Source organism: Mustelus asterias, chromosome 8 (assembly GCF_964213995.1).
Source record: "Mustelus asterias chromosome 8, sMusAst1.hap1.1, whole genome shotgun sequence".
In the NCBI taxonomy this organism is placed as follows: domain Eukaryota; kingdom Metazoa; phylum Chordata; class Chondrichthyes; order Carcharhiniformes; family Triakidae; genus Mustelus; species Mustelus asterias.
This window is the reverse complement of record NC_135808.1, coordinates 65327981-65347745: the sequence shown is the minus strand read 5'-3', so window position 1 is coordinate 65347745 and position 19765 is coordinate 65327981. Positions and strand designations below refer to the sequence as shown.

The 19765-nt window shown below is 40.6% G+C and overlaps 1 protein-coding gene across 4 annotated transcripts in view; it reads left to right on the top strand.

Annotated features, from left to right (window-relative positions):
- The window catches only part of dnm3a (dynamin 3a), a 258801-nt gene that overhangs the window by 109420 nt on the left and 129616 nt on the right, over nt 1-19765 (top strand). The gene's annotated exons all lie outside the window — the stretch shown is intronic.

The following is a 19765-nucleotide window of genomic DNA, read 5'->3' as shown; positions in this document are numbered from 1 at the left end:
ATTCAGAAATTCAACATGGGTGGTAAATTTGTAATCTCACTCAGCCACAAGATGTGGTGGGTATGGAAAATGGAGAAGTGATTTTGGCACGGCAGTAGCTTCAAGTCTGAGCTTGGATTTAAAGACAATGTTGAGGTCAACGAGTAAGTTCCTTCGCTCTGTATTTGGTTGAAATAACCCTGCCATCGGAGTGCTTGGTACCATCACCAAAGCAACAATGGCAACTTGAAATTTATTATGTCTAATTGCCCAAAGGTGCTTCTCAGAAATGTAGTCAAATAAAAATAGATTGTGAACGAGAGACTGAGATGGTAGGAGGATGACCAAAAAATTGGAATAAGAAGTATGATGAGAAACAAAAATAAAAAGCATAATGTCGAAACTAAATTTAATATATCAGAATGGTTTTATTCCACAGACGTGCCACTGTTGTATTTCACACAAGATAGTGTAGCTATAATTAAAATACTTTCTAAAAAATAACTATTTATCAACAGCGAAATGATTGGCAACTGCCAATTAAAAAGTGGATGCACAGCTGTGTAGGATTTTCTCATGGAAACAGTTAACTGTACTTTAAACCTCAGATATAAATAGCTTTTTGTTCACTCTGTTGGGGAGAGTTTCACAGTCCAGGAATGTGATAATTAACTGCTGTGAGAGTTTGAACAATAAACTTGAGTTAATTCCTTCCAGGCAACAGGTTCTAAATTACATTTAAAATTGGCTCGCCCAATTGCCCACCCCAACTAATATAATGGTCATATGATTGATGGTGTGATGCAGACATTTCTTCACTTTTGTTCACTTTGACAAAGGCCATCGGGAAATTATCCACGTTTAAGGTGTTATTAAGTTAAGGCATGTGATATCCAAAAATAAATTTACTGTGCTGATTTGAGAGCCATAATAATACCATATTACACACGCAAATAATATAACACAGGTCTGCCAATTAGTTAACTGTTGCTGATTGCTCAATTATGACTGGAGCCAATAACATTATAACCAATATATGATTGTGAATCCAGTAGGTATGGATATAGTATCAAATTATTGCCCAGTGAATATGATGCATGCACATCCAGCAACTTGCGGTACGGAAGACGTGCCCTGTGACTTGCGAATCACCACAAGTTGCTGTACGGTTTGTACCACTCTGCCATTTTGCACCTAATTTGGTGCTAATTCACCCTGTTTCTGTTTCCGTCATTTCTTTGTTATTTTCCCTCTCTACAAATCTCATTGCTGAAGGAGATAGATTGTTGTTCACGTTGTTCACCAATATCCCTTGTGCCCCTTTACACTTACGTGCTGTTAGCAGATGGCATCATAGTTTCAGCAATTTCGGAACAAAATTCTTTCTAAGGTAAGGCTAAACAGCTAAGTAACAGAACATGCTGTGAGATGTTCTGCTCCAGTAGATTTTGGGCTTTGGTGGGTATACTGAAAGAAACATAGAAAAACTACAGCACAAAACAGGCCCTTCGGCCCCACAAGTTGTGCCGAACATATCCCTACCTTCTAGGCCTACCTATAACCCTCCATCCTATTAAATCCCATGTACTCATCCAGGAGTCTCTTAAAAGACCCTATTGAGTTTGCCTCAACCACCACTGACGGCAGCCGATTCCATTCGCCCACCACCCTCTGTGTGAAAAACTTCCCCCTAACATTTCCCCTGTACCTACCCCCCAGCACCTTAAACCTGTGTCCTCTTGTAGCAGCCATTTCCGCCCTGGGAAAAAGCCTCTGAGAGTCCACCCGATCTATGCCTCTCAACATCTTATATACCTCTATTAGGTCTCCTCTCATCCTACGTCTCTCCAAGGAGAAAAGACCGAGCTCCCTCAGCCTATCCTCATAAGGCATGCCACTCAATCCAGGCAACATCCTTGTAAATCTCCTCTGCACCCTTTCAATCTTTTCCACATCCACATCCTTCCTGTAATATATATTTGGGATAATTTTCATGTTAGCCTTGCAACAAAATTATTTATACTGAATATTTTATTATATTAAAATGATCCTGCTGAAGTTTACTTTAGCAAAGGGAGAAGCAATTATAGAACAATGCATTACTGAATACTAATAGGTAGAAGAGTACTTTGAGGAATAGAAATATTAGCAACTATGTTGACTCACTCTAAAATTTTCCCCAAAATTAGGTTATTGAGATACCTGGAAGGAGCTTACACCTCCAGGCATTTTAGAAGAGTGACATCCACATACCACAATTCTACTTTCACATTTGGACTAAGGACCAAGTCTCTACAGATAGGCTGGGCTCATTTTAGTTTCTGCTTACTTCCTATCAGAAGGTATAATTGACCCAAAGTTTAAAGGGACCATGCTGTCGCTGAATAAGGTGGAGATGCCGGCGTTGGACTGGGGTAAACACAGTAAGAAGTTTAACAACACCAGGTTAAAGTCCAACAGGTTTATTTGGTAGCAAAAGCCACACAAGCTTTCGGAGCTGCAAGCCCCTTCTTCAGGTGAGTGGGAATTCCCAGAATTCCCACTCACCTGAAGAAGGGGCTTGCAGCTCCGAAAGCTTGTGTGGCTTTTGCTACCAAATAAACCTGTTGGACTTTAACCTGGTGTTGTTAAACTTCTTGCTGAATAAGGTAACAGAGCTTCTTACGTTATGGAGTGCTGATCTTCAACTCTGCAGTTATCTGTACCCCTATAATATGATCATACCAACAAGGAATGCCAGCCCTATTGCAGTAACAAAGTAAATGTTCAACTGTACTGTGTAGTTTTTAAAGTGTTATTAACTCAGGAAATTGATATTTGTATTTAACTGTATGAGCTTCTTGTTAGCTCCTTCAGAGAACCAGCACAGACACAACAGGCCAAACGACCTCCTGCTGTGCTGCAATTATGCTGTGATTCTGTGCGATCTAACCGGCCGTTCACGCCAAGCTCCCGCTGCAGCGAGGTCGGAAAATTTGGTGTCCAGCCAAATCTCCATCCACTGCAGCGGAATGCGAAAATCCCACCTGTGAATGGTGGCAACATTCCGGGCTGGTGCCTCTGACAGTGTTTCACAGTTCAGGAATCTAGTGAGGTGGAGCAGTGGTAACACTGCTTCATTGTCTGTTGATCCAAACAACATGTTCATTCTGTGTGAATCTCAAAATACAAGTTAAACATGTCAGTAATTGAAAGAAAATTAACTGGTCAGTAAAATGTATTCAGTAACCATTAATTTTGTGTATTTTTTTAAACTAGGCTGGTTGGGTGATGAAACATTTTAAAATGTGTAATATATTGTATGAAACTATGGCAGACTTTGCAGATTGATACTTATAAAATTGAGGCCATTGAAAAATATTTAATTATCCTTATTAGGTTCCTTTGAATTTCAAGCAATGGCAAGTAGCTGCTAAAATATATAAATGTCAGGAAATGTAATTATTGAAAGCATATTTTTATGGCAACATTATAACAGTGAAAAATGTACAGAATTAGACATGCTGCCCTTACCGCTGATGTGTCAAAATGTAGTTCTTTCAGACAGTTTCAAAAGTGTCTATTTCTGTTAAAACTTATATAGCTCTTTGTCCTAATCAAACCAATCCAATTAACATTTGGATTACCCATAAAGTCTTTATTTTTCATGTCTGCATCAGTGAAAAAATGAAACATACATAAATCAAAGCATGTAGCCATTACAGTTGATGAGAAAGAAAAGTGAACTTACAAAGCAGCTATATTGCCTTGCTGAAGATGATATTTTAATAAACCTCATGAAGTCTTTTGTACTGAGAATGGTTCTTCTGATATCCGGTTGAATGGCTGTCAATCAGGCTGGGTTGTCATGTGACTGCCTGTCTGTGCCTGCTGTACAGGTGAGAGGATTTTCTGCACAGCAAGTGTAGACAGGCAGACACATGACAACTCCTACCAGCCACTGCTAATTTTCCTCAGTATTTCTGTTCTTCTGTTTAATAAGTGTAACAGTAGGTAATGGTCTTCCAAAACAATTGACAGGAGAACATTCATTCTTCACTCTTTTAGCAATACATGTTGAAATAGTTTTTTTATGTTTATGTAACAATCACAAATATACAGTGGAGCACAGAAGGAATCACATTTAATCTTAGATGTACATAGACTGTCTGATTATAAAGATGATTTCTTATTCCAAAAGTAAGTTAATATTGATATCCAAATATATGCATTTTGGTGTTTTGTATTTCATCCATCTTTTCACTTTCCTGTCTCCCCCGCCCCCAACCACCCCAATACCCCGACCTCTCCACGCAGCCCACCTTTGTTGAATGGCAGATCTAAGCAGCTCGTTGCAGCTTGGCTGGAAGTAAATGTATTTCAGTTGCAGACTAGTTTAAAAACATGAAGGTGGCATAGAAAATTATTTCACGTATGTGAAAAGGGGAAAATATAATGCATTGTGATACTAAATTAATAAAAGACAATTCCCATGTATGGTGAAAGAATATCATATATATATACTTATATGCTTATTATCTTTTTAAATTCAGGCACGAGTATAATTACTCTGCATTATACAGTAAGAAAAATTGCTTTGTATTAGTTTATAGTGATACGAGTAATCAGTATTGTATATTATTGCATTTATTATTATTGGGTGATGCTATCATGGTGCAACAATGTGTGTACACTCGGCAAATAATGCCAGTGCTTCAGGTTGCTGACTCAATGTTGCATATGCTTTGTTCTGAAAAACTTGCATTTATTTAGGGTCAGACACGAGTCAAAGTGTATCAGATCCGATAGTCTGAAGCGCACTGATTGCTCGACAGGCAGGCTCCTGAATTGATGATATTCTGATGGGGCAAATGTTAATTACTATTAATGCACAATGTGAGTTTTTATTCTGACTATTGTGAAATCGGCATAATCGGAACTATGGTTCAATATTGGATCCATTAATTGAACATTGCGAAATGTTTTTGTTGGGGAGATGTTATGACTGGTTATTTTAGTTGAGGCTGTATACAAAAATATACAAGTAATTTATTACTGAGGGTTTTAAGTGATTTTAAACTTTTGATATTAGTTTTTGCGATATGATAGTTACAAATTGCAGCTGTCCAGGATTTTCCTCTTAGGATCAACAGATTGTACTGAATCATGCAAGTTTGTTTGTTCTGACAAATTAGACTGGCTTCAGGCAACTTTACTACTTCACTGGATAGATAAGATCATACAATAGGGAAATAAACTTTGTATTACTGGTCTCCCAAGCCCATAACCTTTAAAACTACAAAAATGGTATGTGTTGTACACTGTATGTACTGGCAGACGTGGAGGAAATGGATATTTTTAAATGTTTGTTTTGAATTGAATGCCATCTAGTAAGGAAACCTTCGCCTACTGGCCAATATCCTGGTTTTTATGCAAAGTTTTGACGTATGGTGCAGTTGTTGATTCATGGAAATTGCATGTTTATTTTCAAACAGTTACATTTCCGCGTAAGCTTCATTTAAAAAAAACAGGCGCTTTATGTTTTGAACACATTTCCCTTCCCTTTTTATTGTTGAAAGCAATTAGCAAATGCAATCTTAAGTGTGTACCTTTGTGTGCTAATTAGTTTTTAAAAAAACAAGTAGAGAGGTATGCATTTTCCATGAGGGTACAAATCTTTCTTGATTGTATAACTGAATTGAAAGTAGAAATTAATCCTTCTTACAAAAGTGGAACTGGTTGTTACTGCCAGATCAATTCAAACCCTGTCAGATATTAGGGCTTATAAGAGTTTATAAGAGGTTTTTAAAAAAACTCTTCTAATACAACACTTTTTTAAAAAAAAGGAAAATTGAATGAGACCATTATTGCAAGGTTGGCCCTGTTTCAGAAATTTCTCCTGCTAACATTTTTCTTTGATGTGAAGGAATTGAAAAATTACCAATACACAATTTTCTGCCTCTTGTCACTTTCCATGGAGATTTGAGGCTTGGGTGGTCCATTGCTGGTGCCTAGCTAATATAAACAATTTAGTAGGCCAGCAAGAACGACAAGATTGAGGATAAGCACTCAGAAACTGAGATTTGCGAATTGTGTTAAATTTTAAACAAAACAGAGCTTTATTTTCGCAATTTTTCCTCGGTCCCTCATGGCAAATTCAGCCCCCCCCCCCCCGCCATCCAGATGAAAACAGTGGAACCTAAGGCTGCAAATTCACCTCTGGTGATTGTCATTGTCTTTATGTGGCCATCTGACAGAAATGTTTCACTGTTTAAGTAATTTGGTGCAATTTTGATAAAGAGCTGAATGGGAACATGTACCTCCCTGAATGCTGTACTCCAGCATACGTTACTTTGTTAACCTATCTGTTTTTAATTAGCAAAAATATGTGTTCAAATTAGAGGAAAATGACTCATCAGCTATTTTTAAGCATTTAGGTACTTGACTGATATAATCTTCACTATGTCTGAATGCTGTTATGTGTATACTGCTTTCAGCAACGTGTTTGTCCTTAAGAATCATAATAGTCAACTCCAAGGCCTGATGTAAACTCAGACGCAGTCTATTTCCCATTGCTTAATATATTGATCACAAGGTGCCTCCTAAAAAGTGTTTAGTGACTAGAATGGACAGGGGAGGGTAATTTCAGAATACATTTGATTTGTATTTAAAATGTTAATCCATCATTCATAATTTACTACTTAAGCCTATGAAGTGCAGCTTTTAAAACTTCTCCCAGTGAGAATATTGAACACGAAAGATGTAGGAATTAATTCTTCCCATCAAACGAGAAACTAAGTTGATCAGTGGAATGATGCAGTGAGAAGCCATGTGAAATTAGTGTTGCATTATTTAGGCTCGCAAAAAATAAGATTTCAGCGTACAGTAACTCCTACGAGGATACCCATAAGATTTGTATTTTGAATTCCTTAAGCACTCCTTTTTCCGAAACATGTGCCAAGCAGCTGTAGAAGTTTTATCTCTGCAATGAGATTGGATTTGATCTAAACTGGAGCTTCTAAAAACAGAAGGGTTACTACTTCAGGCAAAGATTATTTTTTTAATCCTGTACCACGTCATTGTCTAATTGTTAGATTTCCCTGTTAAAATGGTAATGTTGTGCAAGGATTTGTATGTTTTGTCTCTAATAGGGTACGTTTCAAATCAATGGTATTTGATTCTGAACTATTTTGTATTTCATTTTTTTAAAGTTAGCAGATCTTGCCTCCCTTCTGAACCATTATTTACCGTTGCTATTTGTAACAAACGAGTAGAAATGTCTTCTTTCATTGTTAATTTCAATCACGTTATGCAAAAGGTTTTTATTAACTAAGAGGCCACGGTGCAGACATTTTTATTTTTCTTCTTCCTCTGGTGGCTAACTCAATTTGATTTATTATTTTGTTTTGTATGTGCAGCTGGAATTTTACCAAGTGTAATTTCTGGAGAAACAGGCAAAGAATTAAGAAAAGTAACATTCAGAGTTTCAATCCAGAGGTTTACACACACAGTCTAAAATTTCACAAAGAATTTCTGAACTATTGCCCGGTATCCTAAAATTTTAGTACTCACCTCAGAGTAATCTGTAACCTGTGGGGCCCCTCCGAAGGGAAAAAAAATCATTAAGTCATTGAAGAAGGCTGGTTCACAAACTGCATAGCTAAATCAGTGTGTGAAAAGTTGTAGTGAATTTGTTAGTCACATCAAATTTAGCTATTGAATGTCTTAAAGCAAAATCATTTTTTTAACTACTGCTTTTATAATACCACTGTAAAATAAGCATTAAATTAGACATTTGTACTGACAAAGTTATATTTTTGGTTGTGAGAGAAAGGCTTACAAAAAGTACAGTAAACTGTTTTCATTTCACAGAGGACCTTTGTGTTATTTACAGCAGAGTACCTAGCGTTGACTCTCTTCCTTTGATATGGTGCACATCTCCATTTGTGGTGGTAAGATCAGGTCAGTGAAGTTCGGCAGGTCATAGACCAGGTGTTGTCCAGCATTAGGCCTAGGCATGTCTCCTGCTGCTAAGCTATGCGGTGAGAGCCTCCTGTTAGAAGAGTTCCTCATCTTTGCTGGATTTTTTTTCCCAAAAACATAAGGTGAAGGAAAGAAAAATACTTGCTCTTACTGTAGCACTGTTCATCTGTCTTCCTTGAAAAGAGTGGAAACTTATCTGCTGCTTTCCCATGCCCAGTCTAACCAATGTGCAGACTACTGTACAACAATATTGTCCTGAACAGGTAGTCTGAACACTGGGGCGACGGAGCAGGACATTTTGACTTTTTCTTGTCTTCTGCCATCAAAGAAATTATACCTGCACACCAAGTTCACCATCCACTGTTGTCTGCATACACTGAAGTCTCTAAAAGGACTGTGATTTCCAGCCTTGACGTGGCACATTTGCAGGAGACAGGGATCTGGCAATGAATTTAGGACAAGAAAAAAAAGGGTGGGTTGGGCCTAGCAATCCATATATGGGATGATGTCACCCCAGGGAGATTGGGTATGCACTGTGCCGCTGGAGAGACCGCTAGAATTGCCTGCTCTCAGACATGGGTCTGTATATAAAATGGTACCAGATGTTTTAGTGTAATGCTAAACAGTCATTTCATCTTTCGGCCAGCTTTCTTAGCGAGGCAGGAAGTGGGCCCCTTGTATGGAAAAGCTGTAAAATCAAGATGAACCATTTTAGTGCAATAGTTTTGAACAGTTAACTAAAATATATGTAACTGGCAGGAAAATTGATCCATGTTTATGTTAGTAAATACTTAAGACTTATTGTGAAGGGAGCATTTGTTTCTAATTTGTAACAGTTTTAGCTCAGTTCCTGTTCAGTACAGAAAGGGGTATAGGCTCCTCTCAAATGCTAGAACTGTCAGTACTAAGAATCATGCCCTAGACTTGAACAGTAATTATAGCTACTTCCTGAAAGTGAAGCTCATGAAAAGTCTGGAGAAATGTTCTTTGTCATGGCCTACACATGAGTAATTAGTTCCACATGTGGCCTTCCTATTTCCTGTTAGCTATTTTGGCTGGTAAGCTGGCTGAATTGTTAGCTGATCTCTAAACCTAGATCTTTCGAGTACAACTATCTTCTGAAAAATTATTTGAATAATTTATGTGCTTAACTGCATCTAGTACAAAAGCATGATAGTAAGCTGTGTTGCATTCATTTGACAGCACAGCTTTGAAACATCTTAAAGTTACTATGCAATTGAACACTGTTTAGACTAGGATGAATATGGAGTTATGGAATAAGCCTGTGTATATTTCCCTGCTGCTTCAAGTAAGACATTCTTGCTCTGTAGGTTCTGTCTGCCAAAGTCAGCACTGGATTTTTACTGAAATGCTTCAGTAACAAAATACACTATTGTGAAGAGAGAGTGAAAACACTGCTTTAAATCAAAAGCTAATGTATTCATAGAACCATATCTTCGAACCGGTTAATATGAATTTGTTCAGCTTGAAATTTTGTTCAAAAGTAAAATGCTTTCAACAACTCACTAGCTCTTGTGCGTAGAAATAGAAATGAGTTACATGTAACAGATGTTGAAGTGAAATGAAGTCACACGTTACACATTCCTGCTCAGCTTTAGTTTTGAATTTAATACATCATCTCTTCTTTCAGAAGCTAGAACTATAAGTTACTGAATCCTTACCATTTTAGCACAAAAGCAATACTTTAATATAGTTCTGATTTACCCTTTAAAAATGTGATTACGGTATAAGTTACAAGAAACCATTAATGAGTACTGGTTGATTTTACTTAGGTTACACGTTACATGTCTATGCAGTTTATTTTTGCTGGATTTATACTGATCCAAATTGACGAGAATCTAGAGCAGTCTAGTCTCATGATTTTTAACTTGCTTCACTCCCAACTGGATAGGATTTTTCGATTTTCCATTCCATCTATCCCTCAAACTTGGTGAAAATGTACATTTGTGTAGATTTATATTATCGGCTTAAGTAGCCCACTCAGTGCTGGACTGAGTGTGCCTAATCTCCTTGGAGTACAACAAAGACTGAAAGGAGACTTTCATCTTTCAGTCTGAGTTTCATTTATATATAGGTCCCTAAAGTGAAAGCAGAGCATGATACTCTGAACCACTGAGTCAGAATTCATAAGTACAGTGTATCAACTTATATGGTAGGAAATTTGATTTAAGTTTTGGAAGCGACGGATGGGATATTTCCACCTTAAATTACCAGTGTTGGCATTGACGTACACTCAGTGCTGGTATCAAATATATTAACATTAGCATGTCGGGTATTCAGTGGCCAGAAAAAAGAAAACCTCTCTTCTTCCAGAATAACATACCTTATCCTCAAATTGGGAAGAGTATTTTCTGCTGCACCCAAGTAATTCTTCCATATCCTTGCCCATCATTCTTATGAGCCCTCTAAAATGCGAGTTGCAACATAGAGTTTCTATTGACATAAAGAGGTTTTGCCAGCATGAAAGATCTACCAATTCTGCATTTCTGTATACATCGGTCAACCTAAGGCAGGTACCTTTAATTTAATGATGCCAGACATGGATCAAGTCAGTTTGTATTGAATTTATGTGCATTGTGAATGCTCACATTCATTAGAAAGCGATCTGATGCTGACTTACATCTAGTTTTTCCATATTGTAGGAAATTAGTTGTACTGTTGTATATACCATAGTCTAAGGCAAATTGCATTTTGCATTCCTTAAATGTTTGCAGAGGAATCAATTATGGTCCTTAGGCCAACATTCTGTTGGTACCCAAAAACTGCTTTGATTGTATTGGGGCATGGTCAGGAATTTGTCAAGATAAGTTTAATGGATTTGAAAACTTGGCCATGAGACGAGAGTCAGAAATTGCATCTGAGACCTATTCTAGCCTGAGTGATCTGTCAGGCACCCCATTTACTATTGAGGAGTTCCTTATTAATTAGTAAATGGTCCTGCAAGAAAATCCATTTGCTGGTAAACCTCTTAAATTCCGATCACCATGTTAATGTTGATGATCCTAAAGTCTCAGTGGAGGTAAAGGATAGATCCGAACTGAAAAATGAGATCCCTTTATGTAATGTATTTGTATTTGTTCCTATCGGCTCATTGGAGCTCTGCTGTATTAATGTATGCATCAGAAGTGATGTAATATACCTAGCGTGGGAAACAGAAAGAAGAAGCAGTCATAAAAGAGATCATACACCATTAATAAAGCTCAGTTCATTTTAACCAAATTCTGTCCTGTGTATCACGTCTCCAATACACAAGAAAAACTCACAATGAGGAATATGGACCTGCGCTTGCTGACCAACTGGAAAGAAGAAATTAACTGAGGAAAAGTTGGAATAAAAAGAAAACTTTCATAAATGCTACGGAGACTAATGGGCTGGGTCGACGTGAGTAAACAATACTCTGCAGCAGACTATAGAGCTGGCTCTGATAAATAAGAGGCCGAAGCTCGATTAGGTATCTTGTGTGTAAGGAAATTGAGGTAGCTGCTGGAAACGCGGGTGCGAAGCGTGCATATGAGAAACATGCTTAAATGAGAAAAATGGCGGTCATTGGACCTTTAGATGAAAATGGGAAACAATGGAGCTCTTAAATTGAGTGTTTTGATTAATTTGCGCAAACAAACAAAATAGCTGAAGATATGGTGCCCATTTTCCTGAGTGTGATGGGGTAAAAACGTTTAATCTCCTCTGTAGTTTGCAACCTGGCAAACCCAGCAGTGAAATATAAAGATTGTGGACATTCTGCAAGCACATTTTTCATCAAAACCCCTGGGAATTGCAGAACACTTTAGATTCCACAAAAGAAACCAAGAGGAGTAGGAATCAATCGCACAATTTATGGCAGTGCTTGCAGAATATTGAGAGTTTTGAGATGTGCTGAATGACACTGTTCAGGACAAATTTGTTTGCGGTTAATGCAGTGACACCAAAATGTCTGTTAACTGAGATTAATCGTACTCTGACGAAGACCATTGAATTTGCTATTTCTATGGAACTGGCTGCAAAGGAAGCTCAGCAATTGAGTTTGTGTACTTGAATGCACAAAATGTCTGCTGAATCGACACCCAAAGTCACCGAAGCTCTCACGTTTTACTGGTGTGCAAAGCCAGAACATCCTGCTGCTGAATGTTGATGTGAAGGTATGGAATGTCAAAGTTGTGAAAAAATGACACATAGAGTGTGCCTGCAGGAAGAAAAAGTGAGCTATGAATAAGAAGTAAGAACAAATTAAGACAGCATTTAAACAAAGTAAAAGGAGAAATGTCCATTTTATACAACAAGGTCAAAAAGAGCGAAGAGGCTCACAGCCAGAGGAGGAATTATCAACTAGCCATAGCTGGTACTACACACAGATACTGGGTCACTCCACTGCTGGGTGGACAGCTGGTAAGGATGGAAGTTGACACTGGGGCAGCAGTCTCCCTGGTGCCAGAGACTATCTACAATGAGAAACTCCAATACATTCCCTTAAGGCCGTCAAGGACAGTGCTGAAGATGTGCATAGATGAAGTGGTTCCTCTGAAGGGCCACATTGACATGGCAGTGCAATTCAATGTGCAAACAGCAGATTTGCCTCTACACATAGTGAAAGGAAATTATCCAATGTTGGTGAGTCGTGCATGGCTGCAGAAGAATCCACTGAACTGGGCTGAAATCAGCATGATGACCAATGGAGAATCAGGCCTCACAAAAATTTTAAAGCAACATGCTGTTGTTTTTGATGGACAATTAAAGAGCATGAAAGACAGTACAGTCAAACTGAAAATCAAAGATGGAGGCCAAAAGAAATGCTTGAAGGCAATGTCTGTACCATGTACTATTAGGCGGAAGGTGGAAGCTGACTTGGGGCAACTGGTGAAGTTCTGGAACCTGTCAGCATCAGTGAATGGGCATGTTTATTGTTCCAGTCATCAGAAAGATGGATCTCGAAGGATTTGCACAGACTCCAAGGTCATCATAAATCTGGTGTTATGTGCTGATCAGTACCCATTACCTTGCATTGAAGACTTAATTGCAGGATTGGCAGGTGGCCAAAATTCACCTCAACCAGGCTTAGTTGCAGATCAATGTGAACAAGAAGTCACAGGAATCTCTGACAATCGTGGCACATGCAGGCTTGTTCCAGTACCGAAGATTGCCTTTTGGTATCACATCTGCTCCTGCTTTGTTTCAAAGGGCAATGGATCAAATCCTGAGTGGACCGAGTGGAGTCCAATATTATGTGGATGACATCCTAATCACTGGAATAGATGAAGAGGAACACTTTTGAAACTTGAATGCCACCTTCCAGAGATTGGAAGGCTATGGTCTGAGAGTCCGTAAGGACAAGTGTGAGTTTTTCCAACCCTCCGTTGAATATTTGGGACATGTGATTGATGCCACTTGGCTTCACCTGCACCTCTGAATATTAATCAATTATGTTGAATTATTATGGAAGGTTTGTCCCAAACTTGGTAGCAATTCTGAAAGCAGTACATGGTTTTGAATCAATGCAATAACACCTTCACACAAACCAAATAAGCATTCCTTAAGTCTGAAGCTCTCACGCACTTTGATCCTACTTTACCCGTACAGTTAGCTTTGTGACGCATCCCCTTATGGTGCTTGAGTGGTGGTCTCCCACATCATGCCATCGGGTGAAGAAAGACTCATTGCGTTTGCTTCTCGAGCCTTGAGCACAGCTGAAAGTAACTATGCCCAGATTGAATGGGAAGCACTAGGGATCACTTTTGGAGTAAAAAAAATTCCATCAGTTCCTGTATGGGGAAGAGTTTACATTGTTGACGAAACATCCTCCACTCACAAACATTTTTGGACCACACACAGGAATTCCATCACTTGTAGCAAGTAGAATGCAAAGATGGACATTGCTTTTGTCTGCACATACACCATTAAGTATTGACAGTCAAGGCTACGTTGTAATGCGAATGGGCTTTCAAGAATACCATGACCGGACAGTTCTTCAGACTGCTCAAAGGGGAATTTCTTACACTTGGGACAAGTAGATAACACACCTGTCACTTCTAGGCAAGTGAGAAAACACACTTGGAGCAACCCTGTGCTCTCAGAAGTGATGGATCTGGTTTTATGAGGAAAGACTTCGGAATTAACACCTAACCTGAAACCTTACTAGTCCAGGAGATTGCAGCTGTCAGTACAGTCGGGATGTCTTCTATGGGGAATCATTCTGCCATCATTGAGAATGAGCATGTTAGAGAAGCCACAAGAGGACTATTGCAGAGTCGTATGCATGAAAGAAATGACAAGGAGTTATGTCAGGTATTCTGGACTTGATGCAAAAATTGAGGATAAAGCGAGAACATGTTCTTCTTGTGCGAAGGTAAGAAACCTGCCACCCTGAGCATTGTTGCATCAATGGGAATGGCCTGATGCAGCTTGGCAACGTGTGCATGTGGAATTTACAGGACCTTTTGAAGGATATAAGTTAAAAAACGCTAATGGAATGTTGGTCCTTATTTCAAGGGGGTTGGAGTATCAGAGTAAGGAAGTCCTGCTGCATCTATACAAGGTACTGGTGAGACCACATCTAGAGTCTGTGAGCAGTTTTGGTCCCCTTATTTAAGGAATTAAATTTCATTGGAGGCAGTTCAGAAAAGATTCACGAGGGATATTCCCCAGTATGGAGGGATTGTCTTACGAGGAAAAGTTAAACAGATTGAGACTCTACTCATTGGAATTTAGAAGAATGAGAGGTGATGTCATTGAAACATATAAGATTCTTAAGGGGTTTGACAGGTTAAATACAGAGAGGGAAAGCTCCTCATGGGAGAGTGTAGGACCAGAGGGCATAGTCTCAGAATAAAGGGGCGCCAATTTAAGACTGAGATGAGGAGGAATTTCTTCTCTGAGGGTTGTGAATCTTTGGAACTCCTTGCCACAGAGAGCTGTGGGGGCAGAGTCCTTGTGTATTTTTAAGGCTGAGATAGATTTTTGATCACTAAAGGAATCAGGGTTATAGGGAAAGGACTGAAAGTGAAGAATGTTGGATCAGCCATGAATGGTGGAGCAGACTTGAGGGGCTGAACAGCCTAATCCCTGTTCCTATTTCTTATTGTGTTAGTAACGGTTGATACTCACACCAAATGGCATCTAGCTCATCTGAGAAGACTATGGAACAGCTAGGAGAAGTATTTTGTTACTTTGTATTTCCTGAACGGTCGGTAAGTTACAATGGACCTCAATTTGTTTCGCATGAACTTCCTATAAGAAAATCGTATTCAATACATTGGGGGCGATTCTCCCAAAAGTGCTGAATTGGCAGGAAAACTGTTCTTTGTTCTGACAGTTCAGCTTCTCACCTGAATCTCCGCACTCTGTGCGCTGAAGAGGCCCCAGTTATGAATATCATTAAAAACCCAGTGGGGGTGGGACCTATTTGTGACGGAGTTTGACAGTTCTGGAGCTCGCTTGCTGGCCAGCCTGGGACCATCGCAGTACTAACCCAACCACCCCCCCCCCCCCCCCCCCCCCCCCCCCGCCCGATCGCCCCCACAGCAATCCCCCCCCCCCCCCCCCCCCCGGTCCCAGAGCACCCTGATGTTCAGCCCATACACCCAGCAGTGGTGATCCCCCCACCCCCTCACTCAGGCTGGCCCCCACCCCACTCTGCCCCAATCACTGCCCTCCATCCCAGACCGATCCTGTCTGCAGAGTGGCAGCAGGACCCCCCCACCCCCACCGATCACCCCTAAGCCCACCCACAATAGGCCCCGCACTCTTGGCACTGCCCAATGCCTGATGGGTAGTGCCAAGGTGCCCCTTGGGCATGGGCACTTTGCCCCTTGGGCAGTGTCAGAGGGCACAGGCTGGCACTGCCAGGATGCCCATGCCCAGGGAGCACCATCCCCTCTGCCGCCCAACCCCCTGGGGGGCCCCGATTGCCCCCCCCCCTTCATTCTGGGAGGGTGAAAATCCAGTTGTCGTGGTCCATGTGGGTGCCAATGACATAGACAAAACAGGAACTAAAGATCTGCAGAGGGAGTACGAAGAGCTAGGGAACAAATTAAAAAGCAGAACCAACAAGGTGGTAATCTCTGGATTACTACCTGAGCCACGCACGAATTGGCGCAGGGTTAATAGGATTAAGGAGATGAATGCGTGGCTCAAGGATTGGTGTGGGAGGAATGGGTTCGAATTCATGGGACATTGGCACCAGTATTTGGGCAGATGGGACCTGTATAGATGGGATGGTCTCCGTTTGAACTGTGCTGGGACCAGAGTCCTCGCGAATCGTATCACTAGGACTGTAGATAAGGCTTTAAACTAATTTATGGGGGGGAGGGTGCAGAGGTAAGAGGAATTACGAAATCAATGGTAGAGGAGAGGGAGCGAGTGCAAGTGAATGAGGGCATTCAAGTAGTTAAAGGAGTAGAGGGCGAGGGAGAGGTTGATAGCGTTTCATCAAATCGGGTCCAGATAAAAGCTGGAATAAAGACACTGCCTGAATGCACGAAGCATTCGGAACAAAGTTAATGAGTTGATGGTGCAAATCAGCACAAATGGGTATGATCTAGTGGCCATTACAGAAACGTGGCTGCAGGGAGACCAGGACTGGGAGATGAACATCCAGGGGTATCAGGCATTTAGGAAGAATAGACTGGAAGGAAAAGGTAGTCGGATAGCTCTGTTAATAAAAGATAATATCAGGGTAGTAGTGAGGGATGACATAGGCTCTAAGGAACAAAACGTGGAATCGTTATGGGTCGAGATAAGGAATAGTAGGGGGAGAAAGACACTAGTAGGCGTGGTCTATAGGCCCCCAAATAGTAATGTTGAGGTGGGGAGGGCTATAAACAAGCAAATAATGGATGCGTGCAAAAACGGAATGGCAATATTATCATGGGGGACTTCAACCTGCATATTGATTGGCTGACTCAAGTTGGAAGGGGTGGGATGGAGGAAGAGTTCTTAGAATGCTGTCGGGGTAGTTACCTTGAACTGTATGTTACAGAACCGACGAGGGAACGAGTTATCTTAGATCTGGTAATGTGTAACGAGGTAGGTAGAATTAAGGATGTTCTTGTGAAGGACCCTCTTGGGTCAAGTGATCACAATATGGTCCCATACCAGTGTCCTCTGTTTGAACAGAGGGAAGTACGATAGCATGAGGGCTGAATTGGCTAAGGTGGACTGGGAGAGCAGACTGGTAGGTAAGACAGCTGAGGAACAGTGGAGGATTTTTAAGGAGATCCTTTTCAGTACTCAGCAACAATATCTTCCGGTGATAAAGAAGGACTGTAAGAAAAGGGATAACCAGCCGTGGATAACGAAGGAAATTAAGGAGAGTATTAAATTAAAGACCGATGCGTACAGAGTGGCCAAAAATAATGGAGAATCGGAAGATTGGGAAAACTTTAAGAAACAACAAAGAACGACTAAGAAAGCGATAAAGAAAGGAAAGATAGGTTATGAAGCTCGGCTAGCTCTAAATATAAAAAATAATAGTAAAAGCTTTTACAAATATATAAAAAGGAATAGAGTGGCAAGAGTGAATGTTGGACCCTTGGAGGACGAGAGGGGGGATTTAATAGTGGGAAATGAGGAAATGGCTGAAACTTTAAATACGTTTTTTGTGTCGGTCTTCACGGTGGAAGACACAAATAGTTTACCGAATATTAATGATAGAGGGTTGGTAGGAGGAGAGGTACTCAATACAATTAATGTTACCAGGGAGGCAATGCTTGATAGACTAAAGGGACTGAAGGTGGACAAGTCCCTGGGCCCGGATGGAATGCATCCCAGGGTACTGAAAGAAATGTCAGAGGTAATAGCGGATGCGTTAGTGGTTATTCATCAAAATTCGTTGGATTCTGGGGTAGTGCCGACGGATTGGAAAACGGCTAATGTTGCGCCGCTGTTTAAAAAAGGAAATAGACAAAAGGCGGGTAACTACAGGCCGGTTAGCTTAACGTCTGTAGTTGGGAAAATGCTGGAATCCATCATTAAAGAAGAAATAGCAGGCCATCTGGATGAGAATGGTTTGATTAAGCAGACGCAGCATGGATTCATGAGGGGAAAGTCATGCTTGACGAACGAGTTGGATTTTTATGAAGATATGACAAGTGCGGTTGACGGAGGGGAACCGGTGGATGCGGTGTTTTTGGATTTCCAAAAGGCGTTTGATAAGGTGTCTCACAAAAGGTTGCTGAAGAAGATTGGGTCACATGGAGTTGGGGGTAGGGTGTTGGCGTGGATTGGGGATTGGCTATCCGACAGGAAGCAGAGAGTCAGAATAAATGGGTGCTTTTCTGGTTGGCAGATGGTAACTAGTGGTGTGCCGCAGGGATCGGTACTGGGGCCTCAACTGTTTACCATTTATATAGACGATCTGGAGGAGGGGACTGAGTGTAGGGTAACAAAGTTTGCAGACGACACAAAGATAAGTGGAAAAGTGAATCGTGTGGAGGGCGTAGAAGGTCTGCAGAGAGATTTGGACAGGCTGAGTGAGTGGGGAGGATCTGGCAGATGGAGTATAATGTTGACAAATGCAAGGTTATTCACTTTGGAGGAAATAATAGCAAATTGGATTATTATCTAAATGGAAAATAATTACAACATGCTACTGTACAAAGGGACCTGGGAGTCCTTGTGCATGAGACGCAAAAACCCAGTCTGCAGGTGCAACAGGGTGATCAAGAAGGCAAATGGGATGTTGGCCTATATCGGGGATAGAATATAAAAGCAGAGATGTCTTGCTGCATCTGTACAGGGTATTGGTGAGGCCGCAGTTGGAATACTGTGTGCAGTATTGGTCCCCTTATTTGCGGAAGGATATATTGGCCTTGGAGGGAGTGCAGAGAAGGTTCACCAGGTTGATTATGAGGAGAGACTGAGCAGATTGGGTTTGTACTCGTTGGAATTTAGAAGGCTGAGGGGGGATCTTATAGAGACCTATAAGATAAGGAAGGGGCTGTGCCAGTGCAATACCAGATACATAGGCTGCATGTCCAGTGATTGACTGATCAAATCAAACTGGCTGCTCATGATAGGCAGAGTACATTCCATTCTGAACTAGTCCATGCTTGCAAAACCTAAAACAAAATGTCTACTATTAGATGCAATACCCTGATTGGACAGCACAATTCTGAGTGCACTAATAACTTCACTAACAACCAATTTAAGACAGTCAGTTGGGCTCATGATGTGACTTATTTGTGCTTGCTTGGAGCGACACACATTCATACAGACGGACCCATTCTCTGCAAACAAAAGGAATACGTTCAAGCCTTGTGCCTTTTTAAAAATTGCCTGGAAGCATGGGAAGCTCGAACTTCCCTGTTTCATTTCTCCATAGCAACACATCGGCCAATCACATTTGACTTGCCAGCCAATCAGCACTGCTGTATACTCCTGTATATGAATTGTGATCTTTTGAAATTTGACATTCTTGCACTTGTCTGGATGACATTGTCCTGGATGAAAATTCACTAGTATCTTTCAAAAGAAAATTGGATAAATACTTGAAGGAGAAAGAACTGCAAGGGTAAGTGGAAAGAATGTGCGTGTGGGAGTAACTGAATTGCTCGACTAACAGATCAGTGATGAGTTGAATGGCCTCCTTCTGTGCCAGTACTATTCTGTGATTCTGCCACATCTCACCACCCAAATCCATGTAAATTTAAAACTAATTGATAGCACAGCAATGTTTATAGTAATGAAGAACATGTGTAGGCACTTTACAAAGGGAAAAAGGTGCTGAGTCGCAGTGGAGATTGAACAGTAGTGGTGCCTGAATGATGTGATGAAAGGTAGAGAAGATGCTCATCATGTCACATTCTGTGGACCA